At 46.2% G+C, this 13,443-nt stretch overlaps 1 pseudogene; it reads right to left on the reverse strand.

Moving 5' to 3' along the window:
• Window positions 1–244: 244 nt before the first annotated feature.
• LOC133096587 (homer protein homolog 2-like) lies at window positions 245–11,385 on the reverse strand (annotated as a pseudogene).
• Between the last annotated feature and the right edge of the window lie 2,058 nt (window positions 11,386–13,443).

The raw sequence follows: 13,443 nt of genomic DNA on the forward strand, positions 1-13,443 counted from the left end.
CTGACTGCATAAACGTTTAAGGTAGACCTAGTTCTGCATTCCTGAGTCAGAATTGTCCAGTTGTCTGCAAACTTGCAAGGCCAGGGAAGCGAGGGAAGATTTCTATTCTGGAGAGGAGAGAGTGGACGGCATCCCTGGTTTGGAAACACGACAACCTGCACCTGCATTTACAGAAGCAACGCGAATGGGAGGACATCCTAGTGCTACTCTGTCTCACGCACACACTGGGGACTCAGGAATGGCCCTAGTTGTTGGTGCCCAGCATGGAGAGGCCCCTGCGGAAGTCGTGCAGGTCGTCAGTCTTCCCATCCAGCACCTCCAAGAAGCTCTTCAGCTCCACCTTCAGGTGGCGCTGTCAATACTTACTCCTCTCAGTGTCTGTCTTCAGAGAACACACGTTGTCTTCTAGGTTCTGACTGTCTGCTGCCTCTAATTTCTCAGCGATGTATTCACACTCTGACCTGAGTTGTGGAATGATTTCACTTTGTTTTTGGAGGTCTTTTAACTTTGTCTCCTTTTCTCAGAGTTCTGATTCCAGCTCTTCAACTCTTCTCTTCAACTGGATAGTCTTCTCCTTCTCTCTGTTTATCTCACTGCGTTGCTCTACCAGCTCATCAAATCTTGTTCCAGAGCTGGTCGTTCTCATCGTGGCAGAGGGAGAACTGCCTCTTCCACTGCTCCACGCTGGCCGCTGAGTCCTGTAGTGCCGTGGTCAGCTGGGCGTTGCTAGGAGGGAAGTTTATAGCAATAAATGTCTATCTCAAGAAACAAAAAAAAGTCTCAAACAACCTAACTTTATACCTCAAGGAACAAGAAAAAGAAGAACAAAGACCGAAGTTTGTAGAAGGAAGGAAATAAAAAAGAGTAGAAATAAGTGAAATAGAGACTAAAGAGATGATAGAAAAGATTGATGAAACTAAGATCTGGTTCTTTGAAAAGATAAAATTGACAAACCTTTAGCTAGACTTACCAAGATAGAGAGAATACATAAAATAAATAAATAAAATCAGAAATGAAAGAGGAATGAACAATTATACACCAAAAAATTGGACAACCTAGAAAAAAATGGATAAATTTCTAGCAACATAGAACGTACCAAGACTTAATCATGATGAAATAGATAATCTTAACAGACTGATTACTAGTAAGGAGATTGAATCCATAATCAAAAATCTCCTAACAAACAAAAGTCCAGAACCAGATGGCTTCACTGGTGAATTCTACCAAACATTCAAAGAAGAATTGATACCAATCCTCTTCAAACTCTTCCAAAAAACAGAAGAGGAGCAAACTCTCCCAAACTCATCTTATGAGGCTAGCAATATCCTGATACCAGAACCAGCTAGGGATGCCACAAGAAAAGAAAATTCCAGGCCAATATCCTTGATGAACATAGATGCAAAAATTCTTAACAAAATATTAACAAACTGAATTCAACAATCCATTAAAATGATCGTACACCATGGTCAAGTGGGGTTTATTCCAGGGATGCAAAGATGGTTCAACATCTGCAAATCAGTCAATGTAATACATAAACGGAAGGATAAAAACCATATGATCATCTCAATAGATTCAGAAAAAGCATTTAACAAGATTCAACATCCATTTATGATAAAAACTCAACAATTGTAGGTACAATTTTTACTTTGTAGAAAATATTTTTCTTTATAGAGAAAATTTTTATAAAAAAACATAAAACTTCTTTGCTGAGACTTTCCATTTCTTCATTTTTTTCAAGACAGTTTGTAATTTCTTATTGAAGCATTTTTATGATGGCTGCTCCAAAATTCTTGCCCCATACTTCCAACTGCCAGTTGAGCTTGTCATTGCCCTCGGTTGGTTATCTTTTCTCATTCAAATTGTGGTTTTCCTTGTTCTTGGTATGACGAAGGATTTTCAACTGTATCCTGGATATTTTGGTTATTATGTTATGAATCTTAATCTTATTTAACTCCTCTATTTTTGCAGGAAGTCACCCTTTTCAGGTTTAATGTGTACTTTCAGGCCTCCTTATATGGGTTAGGGTTCCAAGGTTTAGTTTTTGGAGTTCTTGCATGATAGTGCGGCCTGCGAGGCCGGCGTGCTTCCACTGGGCCTGGGACTCTGCATGGCACTGGCTGGAGATGGGGAGACGCAGGGCTCCATGACGCTTTCTCCCTTAGGTGTCTGGTGGGGGAGCCCACAGCACCAGCTCTGTTGAGCCTCCCCTCTCCCATCCTTTGGCCCAAGGGCAGCCTTTCCTGTTGTCTGCCTGTTTTGTCGATGCCTAGTGGCGATTCAGATTGTAGGCCCCTGCGCCAGCCCTGGGTATGTGGGAGAGAAAAAGCAACGCCGGGACATACAACATGTTGTTCTCAAGTCCCATGGCCCCAGCCTGCCTGCCTTCTTCTTTCCAGCTTTCAGGATCCTTTAATGGGTGTCTGCTGGATTATGTCCAGGGAGGAGGAGCTGGAAAAGGGAGTCCATGCCATCCATCCTGTTCTGGAACTGGAAGTCCAGTTCCGGGACGTTTTACCATCACAATATTTTCTCTCTAAAACGAGGAGCCATGATGGCTCCTAGATGACAGCCTGGCAGATGGCAACCCACACAAATGGCACTGGGGCTTGAGGCTGCCGGAAGGTTCCCATCATTGTGAGGGGCGGAGAGAAGGCAGGCAGAGAGGAGCTGGGAGAGGGGTGCGAGGAAGTGGTCCAGAGCATCCTGCAGCTACCCAGCCTGCTGTGACCCCGACCCCACAGACCCCCGTCTGATGGGGCACGAAGCACAGCACAGTGTGGAAAGTGCAAATGATCTGGGATGCGGGGACAGAGGGATGAGGAAAAGGAAAAGGGAGACAGTGAGTGAGGACAGGAGGACAGGCTGCTTCGGGAGCCTCAGCATCCATCCAGCGTCTCCTTACTGACCTGGGGGCTGACATTCCTCGCGGGAGGCTCTCAGGATCCCCGTCCCCACCCCCAGGGCTCAGGGACCCCTGCAAGCAAGAAGGGAAGGCAGAGCCGGGCCTGGGGCCAGGAGGAGCGTCTGGGGATGCGGGGTCCCCAGGTGGTGCAGGAGGAGGCCACTTTTCTCAGCCGTTCCAGTCCCAGAGATAAAAATACCAGTTTGCAAAATCAGCTGCTAATCTTGTTGCTAGGTAGAGTTCAACTCCAGAATTGCCATTTTGTGCTAAGTTTGGCTGAACAGCTTTTCTTGGGAATTAGACTCAGACACAGGCCCAGGTCTTAGAGGGGGCACAAGGAGACAGGCGCTTTGCTCATAGCCTTGCGAGGGGACAGACCAACAGACAGGGTGTGTGTCACACCCAAACTGTGGAGGGACAGTGGCCCCGTGGAGGAGTCCCCACTCCACGGGGAGTCTGTGTGGAGGCAGCACACGGGGCTGGGGGCTCCCAACGGGGAGGGGCTGGGGGCAGGGGATACTGCAGTGAGCACCCTTGGGCAGAGGTCCCAAGGCCAGAGGGACAAGGCAGACAGGTGACCTGGACACCGTTGAGGGAACCTTTTGTGGGGAAGGGCTTCTGCCAGTCACCATGGCCTCTGCGCAGGGCCTGACTCCCGAGATGGTCAGGGTGGAGGGACGGGGGCGGGGTGCCTGAGGTGCAGCCTAGAACCCAGCCCCTCCAGCTGAGGACGTGGGACCCGGGGACCAGAAGCCCTAGGGGACTGTGAGCCCTGGAGGGGCAGGGGAGAGGGTTAGGAGCCAGGGGAGGGGATGAGGCGGAGGTGCTCTGCACAGAAAGGCCTGGAACTGCTGACATGGCCACAGCAAAAGGAGGCATCTTAATGACTGTAATTAAAATGCCAAGGCGGGTCTGTAGCGGCCAGGTGGTTGCTGAATCCTGCTGAAGAGCTGCAAGTGCCTGAGACCAGGGGCCGCGGGCCAGCCAGGCCTCTCGGGCCTCTGGGCCAGGAGGGGGAGGGCCATGCCCTCCTGGGAGCTTACACTCTGGTCCTTCTCCTTCCTGGCCTCATGGACCTCACGGGGACAATTGTAGGACCTTCTCCTCAGGCTGCTTTGTTTGTCTGTTGGTTTGCTGGTTTTGGCCACATTGCGTGGCCTGGCCCCCGGCAGGGAAAGCACTGAATCCTAACCACTGGACCGCCAGGGAGCTGCCTTCCCCCGACTGCATTCGCACCCACCTGCATTCTGCTTCCTCTGGGCCTCTGCTCTGCTGGGAGGCACGAAGTCAGAGAGGGCTCAGGGCCCCTGGGGCCTGGTGGGGAACCCGAGCTTCCCGGGCAGAGGCCCACTGGGGGCTACCCAGCAGTGGCACCAACCAGACTGGCTCCCACCCTCTGCTCCCAGCCTAGAGCCTGGGTCATACGGAGGGGGCCGGGGGTGGCCCAGGGACCCATACACGGTCTGTCAGGCACAGTCCTCACCCCGTGTCTGCCACCTTCTCCTTTCTGGCCCCGGTTGTCAACAGCCTCTGCCTAGGAAGGCCACTAAGGTTGCCTCTTCAGGGCCCCTGGGAGGATGCTGACACCCCTGCCCCTCCAAGTGCAGGAAGGGCTCCCTAAAATGTGACATTGCAGAGGAGAAAGAATCCTGGGCCTGGGCAATGTGTTTGATTTAGAACACAGCCCTGGCAGTGCAAGAGTCTGGCCGGCAGCCACTGGAGGCCACAGGAGGGCAGCATGTTTGCTCTCCTAGAAGCAGGAGGCGGGGCTGCCAGGCCTGTCCCCCTCCTACGGGCCACCAGCTGTTCTTTTTGTTTGTTTGTTTTAATAACAGCTTTATTGAGGTATAATTCACATAGCATAAAATTCACCCTTTTAAAGTGTACAATTCAGTGGTTGTTAATGTATTCACAGAGTTATGCAACAATCACCACTATCTAAATGTAGACTATTTTCATCACCCCAAAGAGAAACCTCATACCCATTAGCAGTCACTCCTAATCCCACCCCCCCATCCCCAGACCTAATCACCCACTAATCTGCATGAATTTGCCTGTTTCATAGGATGAAGTTGGACCCCTGCCTCACACCATACACAACAATTAACTCAAAATGGATTAACAACCCAAATATAAGAGCTAAAAGCATAACACTCTTAGAAGAAAACATAAATCTTCAGAACTTTGGATTTTATATTGGCTTCTTAAATATTACACCAAAAGCACCACCAACAAAAGAAAACTAGATAAAGTGGACTTTATTAAAATTGAGGATTTTTGTGCATCAAAAGACATTATCAAGAAAGTGAAAATATAACATACAGAGTAGAAGAAAATAAGGTTTTAATATCCAGACTGTAGAAAGAACTCCTACAACTCAACAACAAAAAGACAAATCAACTAAAATATGGGCAAAGGACTTCAATAGACACTTCTTCAAAATAAATATACAAATAATCAATAAGCAGATGAAAAGATCTTCCATGTCAATACTCAATAGGGAAGTGCAAAAACCACAATGAGATACACTTCACCCATACTAGGATGGTTATAATTTTTTTTAGAAAGGCAAATAACAAGTGTTGGTGAGCATGTGGAGAAATTAGAACACTTGCATATTCCTGGTGGGAATGTAAAATGGTGCAGGTTCTGTAGAAAACAATTTGGTGGTTCCTTAGAAACTTAAACATAGGATTACCATATGACCAAGCAATTCCACTCCTAGATATATGCCCAAATGAATTGAAAACAGGAACTCAAACAGATACTTGTGCACCATTGTTCACTGCAGCATTACTCACAATAGCCAAAAGGTGGAAAGAACAGAAATGTCCATCCACTGATGACTGGATAAACAAAATGTAGTATATCCATACAACGAAATAAAAATGAATGAATTTCTGATACAGCAGTTCGCCCTTATCCATGGTTTCACTTTCCAAGGTTTCAGTTACCCATGGTCAACTGTGATCCAAAAATATTAAATGGAAAAATTTTAAATAATTCATAAGTCTTAAATTTCTGCTATTCTGTGTAGTGTGATGAAATCTTGTGCCATTCTACCCGAGATCCCCAATCATTGACATTGTCTGCTCCTGACATTCAACCACTGACATCATCATGGCTCGATGTTCCAGGATCACTCTAGTCAGATGATCCTCCTTCTCACATATGGTCAGAAGGTCAATAGTAGCCTGATGCTACATCACAATGCCTACTTCATTCACCTCATTTCATCTCATCATGTAGGCATTTTCTCATTTCACATCATCACAAGAAGAAGAGTTACTACAGTATGATAAAATATTTTGAGAGACCACAGTCACATAATTTTTATTACAGTATATTGTTATAATTATTTTATTATTGTTGTCAATCTCTTATTGTGCCTAATTTATAAATTAAACTTGATCATGGGTATGTCTGTATAGGAAAAAACACAACATACATAGTGTTCAGTACTATCTACAGTTGCGGGCATCCACTGGGGGGCTTGGAATGTTTCCCCTGTGGATAAGGAGGGACTACTGTACATGCTACACCATGAATGAAACTTGAAAACGCTATGCTATGGGAAATAAGCCAGATGAAAAAAATGACAAATTGTGTATGATTCCATTTATCTGAAATATCTAGAATAGGCAAATTCATAGAGATGGAAAGTAGATTAGAGATTACCAGCTGGATGGTGGTGGGATGGGGAGTTACTGCTCAATGGCTACAGAGTTTCTGTTTGGAGTGATGAAGAAGTTTGGAAAGCGATAGTAGTGATGGTTGCACAACATTGTGAATGTACTTAAATATCACTGAACTGTACACTTAAAAGTGGTTGAAATGGTAACTTTTATATTACATATATATTACAATAAAAACAACTTAAACTTTTTTCTGTGTATTTCGGTTCCAGGGGATAGACAGATTGCCTGGACAAGTTTGCCTCTCTAAGCCTCAGTTTCCTCATCTGTAAAACGGGACCGGATGTAATACCTATCCTATGAGGTTGCTGTAAAAATCAAATGACATAACACATGTAAGTACATAGCACCAAGTTTGGCACATGATAAGGGCTCCTTATGGGGGAGCGGTCATCATTAGTTTGTGTGTGTGTGTGTGTGTGTGCACGAGAGAGAGAGACAGAGAGAGAGAGAGAAAAACCTGTTCAGTTTCCAGTTTGATGCCATCCCTTCCTCGAGTTACTACTTCCGGGTCTGGTGAAGGACTTGGCTGGACCACTGCCCTCACTGAGAACAAGTAGAAAATCCAGATGAAAAAATTGGTTTGACGGCATCAGACAGCTGCAGACAACCATGAATTGAGGAGCCAAGTTTCCAAAGAAAAGAGAATTGGAGAGATGTGAGCTCATATTCTGCACGCCACTTACATCTCCAGGTGTGAACCAGTTCTTGGCTTAGAGTGGCTAGGAATCTTAGCACAGGGCTACTGCTGCTGAGAGGCAAGGAAGCCGGCAGAGTTCTCGCCAAGTTCATGGAGAAGCAGAGAAAATTTTAATTACAGTGCTGACAAAATAGCCAGCACCCAAGAGGCTGGAAGCCCCAAACTCAGGTGTTGCCCCTGAAGCATTTGCCTGTGTATTTAATACACGTGATGAGAGACTAAGAAGCTAAGAGTGGAATTTTCAACAATCTAACGGTTATGAAGAGACAAAAATTGGAATTTAGGATCTGGGTTGGGGCCTGGGGAGGGCTCCACCCTAGGAATGGACATGAACCAAAGATAGAAGGAGGCATAAGGACTGAAATCCTACCTCCTGTTACTTTGGATTAAGACAGTCTGCCCACACTCTAGCTGCCTCCAGAGGATAAGATGAACACTCTATGGAGAAAGGTAAAAGAATCCAGAACCTCAATAAATTGTCATGGACTGTGTCCAACATTCAATTATAAATAATAGACATACCAAGAAAACCTCAGATGACTCAGATCTTGGAGTTATCAGACAGACTTTAAAATAACTTTTTAATATTTTAAAGAAAATAGATGATTAGATGAAGAATTTCACTAGAGGAAAAAAAAAATATATATATATATACATTTTAGAGCTGAAAACACAATAATTGATACTTACAATACAATCAGTGTGTTTATGATAGGACATGAGAGAATAGAGAATTAATGAAAGTTGACTGATAGGATTAGTAGAAGATAAGACAGTAGAAAATATCAAGGCTGATGCACAAAGATGTAAAAAAGATGGAAAATACAGAAAATAATGCAAGAGATGTATGGAACCTGTTGAAAAGTTCTAAAATGTGTACACTGGATTCTACCAGCATCATCATCACTCACTGCAAAACTACACTAATTACCCAGGATGGCCTTAGTCAAAGATAGAAAAATAGACCAATGGAACTGAACTGAGTCCAGAAACAGGCCCACACATGTATGACAACATTAACACTTGCTTATAAATTGGGGGAAGAAGAGTCCTTTCCAAAATTACTGCTGGGTGAATTGAATACACGTATGGAAAAAAATCTTGATGCTTACTTTATATTACACACACACACAGACACACACAGACACACATGTGCACATGCACATACACACTCTTAATTCATAAGGATTGTAGAACTAATTCAGAGGGAGGAACGATAAAGTTGTAGAAAAAAGACATAGGAGAATATCTTTATGAACTTGGGGGTAGGCAATAACTTCTTAAATAGAATATAAAAAGCATAATGCCACGGAGGAAAAAATTGATACATTTAATCACATTGAAATTAAGAACATATTTATCAAAAGATACTATTAATAATGTGCGAGAAGGTGAAAAGCCAAACCACAGAGTGGCAAAAGATACTTCCAATGCATATATCTGACAAAGGATTCTGATCCAGAATATTCAAGAATTTCTACAAATCTCATGGTATTGAGGGGAAAAACCTGGACACAAATGAGAAAATGCTTCACAACTCCAATTGTTGAAACCCCACAAACAGTCCATACTAATCTGTGTTGGCCAAGGTCGCCATAGCGGCTGCCACAGTGGGAGGGGGGGTCGTAACTGGTAGAGGATAGGAAGCATGCAGCCATTGTTTTGTTTCCTAACCTGGGTACTGGGTGAAGGTGGAAGTTTTTTGTGTGTACATACTTGTGATTTGTGCACTTTTCTGTATATATGTGATACCTCAGTAAAAATAATTATTTAAAATAATTATCTTTCTTGAACTTTGACCCATTCTGTTGCCCTCTCTTCCTCCTTTTTGCCCCAACGAAGATGCTTCTTATTTAAATGTTTTTTTAAAAATAATCTCGAATTTACAGAAAAGTTGCAAAATAGTACAAAGAGCACCTATATGCTCTTCAACCAAATTCCCCAATTGTTAACACTTCACTACATTTGCCTTATAAATCTGTTTCTCTATGTATTTTTTCTGACTCATGTGATAATAAGCCATAGACATGATTCTTCATTACCCCTCCATGCCCCTGTGCAAAACAAGAGTCCTCTCCTACATCAACCCAGTACAACTGTTGAAATCAGGAAATTATTCTTGCTCCAATATCACCATCTAATCCCATGCAAATGTTGCCTGTGGTCTTAATAATGTCCTTTATAGGCTCAGCATTCAGCCCAGGACCTCATGTTGCATTTAGCTGTTGTGTGTGTTCAGTTTCTTTCTGCCTAGAACGGTTCTCCAGTCTTTCCTTCCTTTTGGGCCTTGAAATTTTTGAAGAGTTCAGGTCTGCTGGTTTGTAGAATGTCTTGTTTGTTTTACTTCCCCTGTGTTCCTCATAAATGATGCAGAGGTAATGCTGCAATGTCGATTTGTCCCACTCTGGTGATGCTCACTTCTGTTGTGTGGGTAAGATCGTGTCTGCTAGGTTTCTCCACCTGTGCTCTTCATTCCTTCCTGTAGATCTGAGTTTCCATCTTGTGTCATTTACCTTAACTGTAGCGTGGGTCTTCTGTCAATGGACTCTCTTGGTTTTGTTTATGTGAATTTATTTCAACCTTTTTTTTTAAAGGACATTTTTACTGGATAAGAATTTTGGGGGGTTGATAGCTTTCTTCTTACAGCACTTTGATGATGTCATTTCATTGTTGTCTGGCTTCCATTGTTTCTGGTGAGAAGTCTGTTATAATTCTTATAATCGTTCCCATGTAAGCAACATGTCTTTTTTCTCTGGCTGCTTTCAGAATTCTCTTTGGTTTTCAGAACTTTGTCTGTCTGAGTGTGGTTCTTATTATATTTATCCTGATTGGGGTTTGTTGAGATTATTGGGTATGTAAATTGATGTTTTTCATCAAATTTGGGAAGTTTTTGACCATTGTGTTTTCATTCATTCTGCCTCAATTTCACACTCTTTCCTTTGAGACTCCAATTATACATGTGTGAGATCATTTTATATTGTTCCACAAGTCTCTGAGGCACTATTCATTTTCCTTCAGCCTTTTTACTCTCTAATCTTCAGATTAGATCGTTTCCATTGATCTATCTTTATATACATTTTCCATTTGGGGACTGAAATTTCCAATCCATTCACTGATTAAGACCATATCTTTCTTTAATTCTTTGAACACTGTTACAATAGCTGCCTTAAAGTCTCTAAGTTCAACATCTGGGTCATTTTGTGTTCAGTTTTTCAGTTTTTGTAGATTGCTTTTTTCTTTCCTGGGGATCATATTTCCTGTTCCTTTGTATACATAGTGATTATTTTTTAATTGACTATTGGACATTATGACTAATATGTTGTAAAACTCAAGATTCTGTTAATTTCCTCTGAAGAATTTTGACTCCTGCTTTGTAGGCACTTCAATCACTGGGTGATGACCTTGGTTTTGTGGTTTGTTGTTGCAGATCCTGGAAAATCCAAAGTGTTTCCCAAGGCCCTCTAATTCAGCATGACCTGATCCTGCCCAGCCTATATGCACAGCCTGGCTCTTGGCCAAGGACTTGCAGGTCCCCACGTGGAGTTCTGGGGACCCGCACACAGCTCCCTCTTCTCTGGCATCCTGTCCCACATACTCCCACTGCTTCTCTGCCCGATCTGGTCTTTACCTCAGCAGGTCCAAGTGACCTCTGTGCTCCAGTGCTCTGTGCCACAGAGCTGAGTGATTGTAAGTTGTCCTTCTCTCAGGGATTCAAGTCTGGCCTGTCTGTCACCTATGGCCTGAAAACAGTTGTCTCATACATTTCATCCAGTTTTATGGTTATCTCTGGTGGAAAGGTTAGTCTGGTCCCAGCTCATCCATAATGTCTAGACATGGAAGTCACAAGTAAGCTTCTTGATGGAGAAGGTGGCACTTGTCTCCACCCCCTGCCCCCACACCCTCCTTGAGACATTGCACCCCAGCCACTGGACCCACCACCAGTGTTCTCTGCCTGGACACTTCTCAACTCTGGCTTCCAGGACTCTTTCCTCTCCTAGTTCTCTCACCCTCAGCTTGCTCCATCGGATCTCTTTGATCACCCCTTCCTCAGACCATCTGCTCAATGCAGGCTTCCCCCGGAGACCCATAATTGGCCTTTTACTCTCTTCCTGGTGACATTCACTATGGCTCCCACCCTCCTCCTTCTGATGATTCCCTGGTCTGTACCTTCAGTTTCCATCTTTGCTCTGGCCTGCAAGTCCATCTTCACCTGATGCTGCAGGTGGTGGTGCCAGGAGGCCCTGAGTGGAACTTAATGCCTTTACCCCAAAGCTGTTGCTCTCTCGTGTCTTCCCCCAACCCTGCCCGCTCAGCAGGAGTGGTCATGCAGCCCTGCCCCCACCCCCGCCCCTACTCACTTCTCCCTTGCAATGGCCACCAAGTCCCGATTCCAAATGGGTACCTTCTAGCCCCTTGCCAATAATGGTAGCTATTATTAATATTGTTAACATTAACACCATGAAGAAGGTGAGATGTGCAGTTTCCACAGTGTGGGCCCTAGCAGCTTCTCTTGGGAGTTGAGAGAAAGGGGAAGGTGAGGAAGGTTCAGGAGACCCTGGGTCCTAGGGTAGGACCAGGATCAACATGGCCCCCCTGCAGAACCCTGGGCAGAAAGCCCTGGGCACCAGCCACTTTGATAGAGACTCAGCCAGGTAGGAACAAGGGAGCTGCGGTGGTGTGAGGGGCAGCCTGCCTGGGGACCGACCGCAGTCGGGGATGCTTTGGAGCCTGTGCACACTGACTGCTACGAGGGTCCAGGCCCACCGGCCAGTCTGCCGAGACCCCAGCTGAGGTCCTGCCCTCCAGCTGTATGGAGGGGGTTTCTGTAGTCACCTTCCTGAAGGAGAAGGAGCCTCCTCCTCTTGTGACTGTCCTATATCAGAACCCTCAAACCCTAGTGGCCTGCCAGGCTTGGGGGGATGCCGTGCAGGAGGGTCAGGGACCGGGGAAAGGGGCAGGAGGGCTGTGTCCATGGTGTCAAGCTTCTGATCCACCAGGAAGCCCAGATGCAGGCAGCAGCTGGCAGAGGCCAAGGCACCCTGGGCTGGGGCCTGGGCAGGAGTGAGGCCACTACACTCTGCCGGCCTCCTGGCAGAGTCCACCCGCCCCCTCTTCCACCCACTGTCCTCAGGACCCCTGGGTGGAGGGAGCCCAGAAACCTGGGAGACCCCCATGTGATGACTGCCAGAGCAGGAGACACTGCACACGGGGGTGGGGGGCACCTCAGAAGAGGGCCGGGGGGAGTCCTGGCAGGATGAGGGAACGTGGCCCTCCGGGGAGAGTTTAAAGTGTTACCTCCCCTCCGCTACCCCGAGACCCACGTTTCCGGGGTGTGCGAGGAGGCAGCACGCTCAGAGGTAGGCGTTGCTTCCCTGGGGCTAAGACCTGTGATCTTAAAGCTCTGTTTCCATCATTTGGACCCTTTTCGGGTGGCGCTGCACGACCGGCTGGATCACCTGCCCCTACGCCTTGGGAGGGCTGGGCTGCCCCCCACCCTTACCGCTGTCGGCCCTACAGCTCAGAGCCCAGTGTCCTCATTCGCAAAGAGGTGACCATGTGGCCGCATACAGAGGGCCACGGCTACACTAGCACTTGAGTTACTCTGGCTGTTGGCTGCCTGGCCGTGGCCTGACACCTCTGAGGGAGCGCATGCCTGCAGTGCCCCATAATTACGGTGGCTGTGTGCAAACTGCATTATATTTGGCTCCCCCCACGCACGAGGCTCTTGTCTCCACGGAGCTCTCCCTCCCCACATGTCACGTGGCCCGGCATCTCCATCCCCTCCTCCGCGTATCTGCCAGGCCAGTCCCAGCGGGGGGTGATTTGGGTTGCTTCCAGTTTTCTGGGTTATAAATAGCACTGCTATGCATGTCTTTATTACAAATCCTTCTTTCCTCCGAAACCCTGAATAACCGGTGCCCAGCGAGCGCATCCTTCCAAACCCTCCTTGCTTCCCGGCGCGTCCCACCTGCGCCGTGTAGACCCTCGCTATGGACGGTCGCCTGGCAAGTGGACAAAAGGGCACCAGCGGCAGGAATGCAGCCTCTTCCAGGTTCATGGGCATAAACAAACCAAACAAAAACTAAAGGAAGGAGCACCCAGTATTTCCTGATGTTTTAGTCCTTTAAATTTAGAATGAGCTCCTC

The sequence above is a fragment of the Eubalaena glacialis genome, chromosome 8 (assembly GCF_028564815.1).
Source record: "Eubalaena glacialis isolate mEubGla1 chromosome 8, mEubGla1.1.hap2.+ XY, whole genome shotgun sequence".
Lineage (NCBI taxonomy): Eukaryota > Metazoa > Chordata > Mammalia > Artiodactyla > Balaenidae > Eubalaena > Eubalaena glacialis.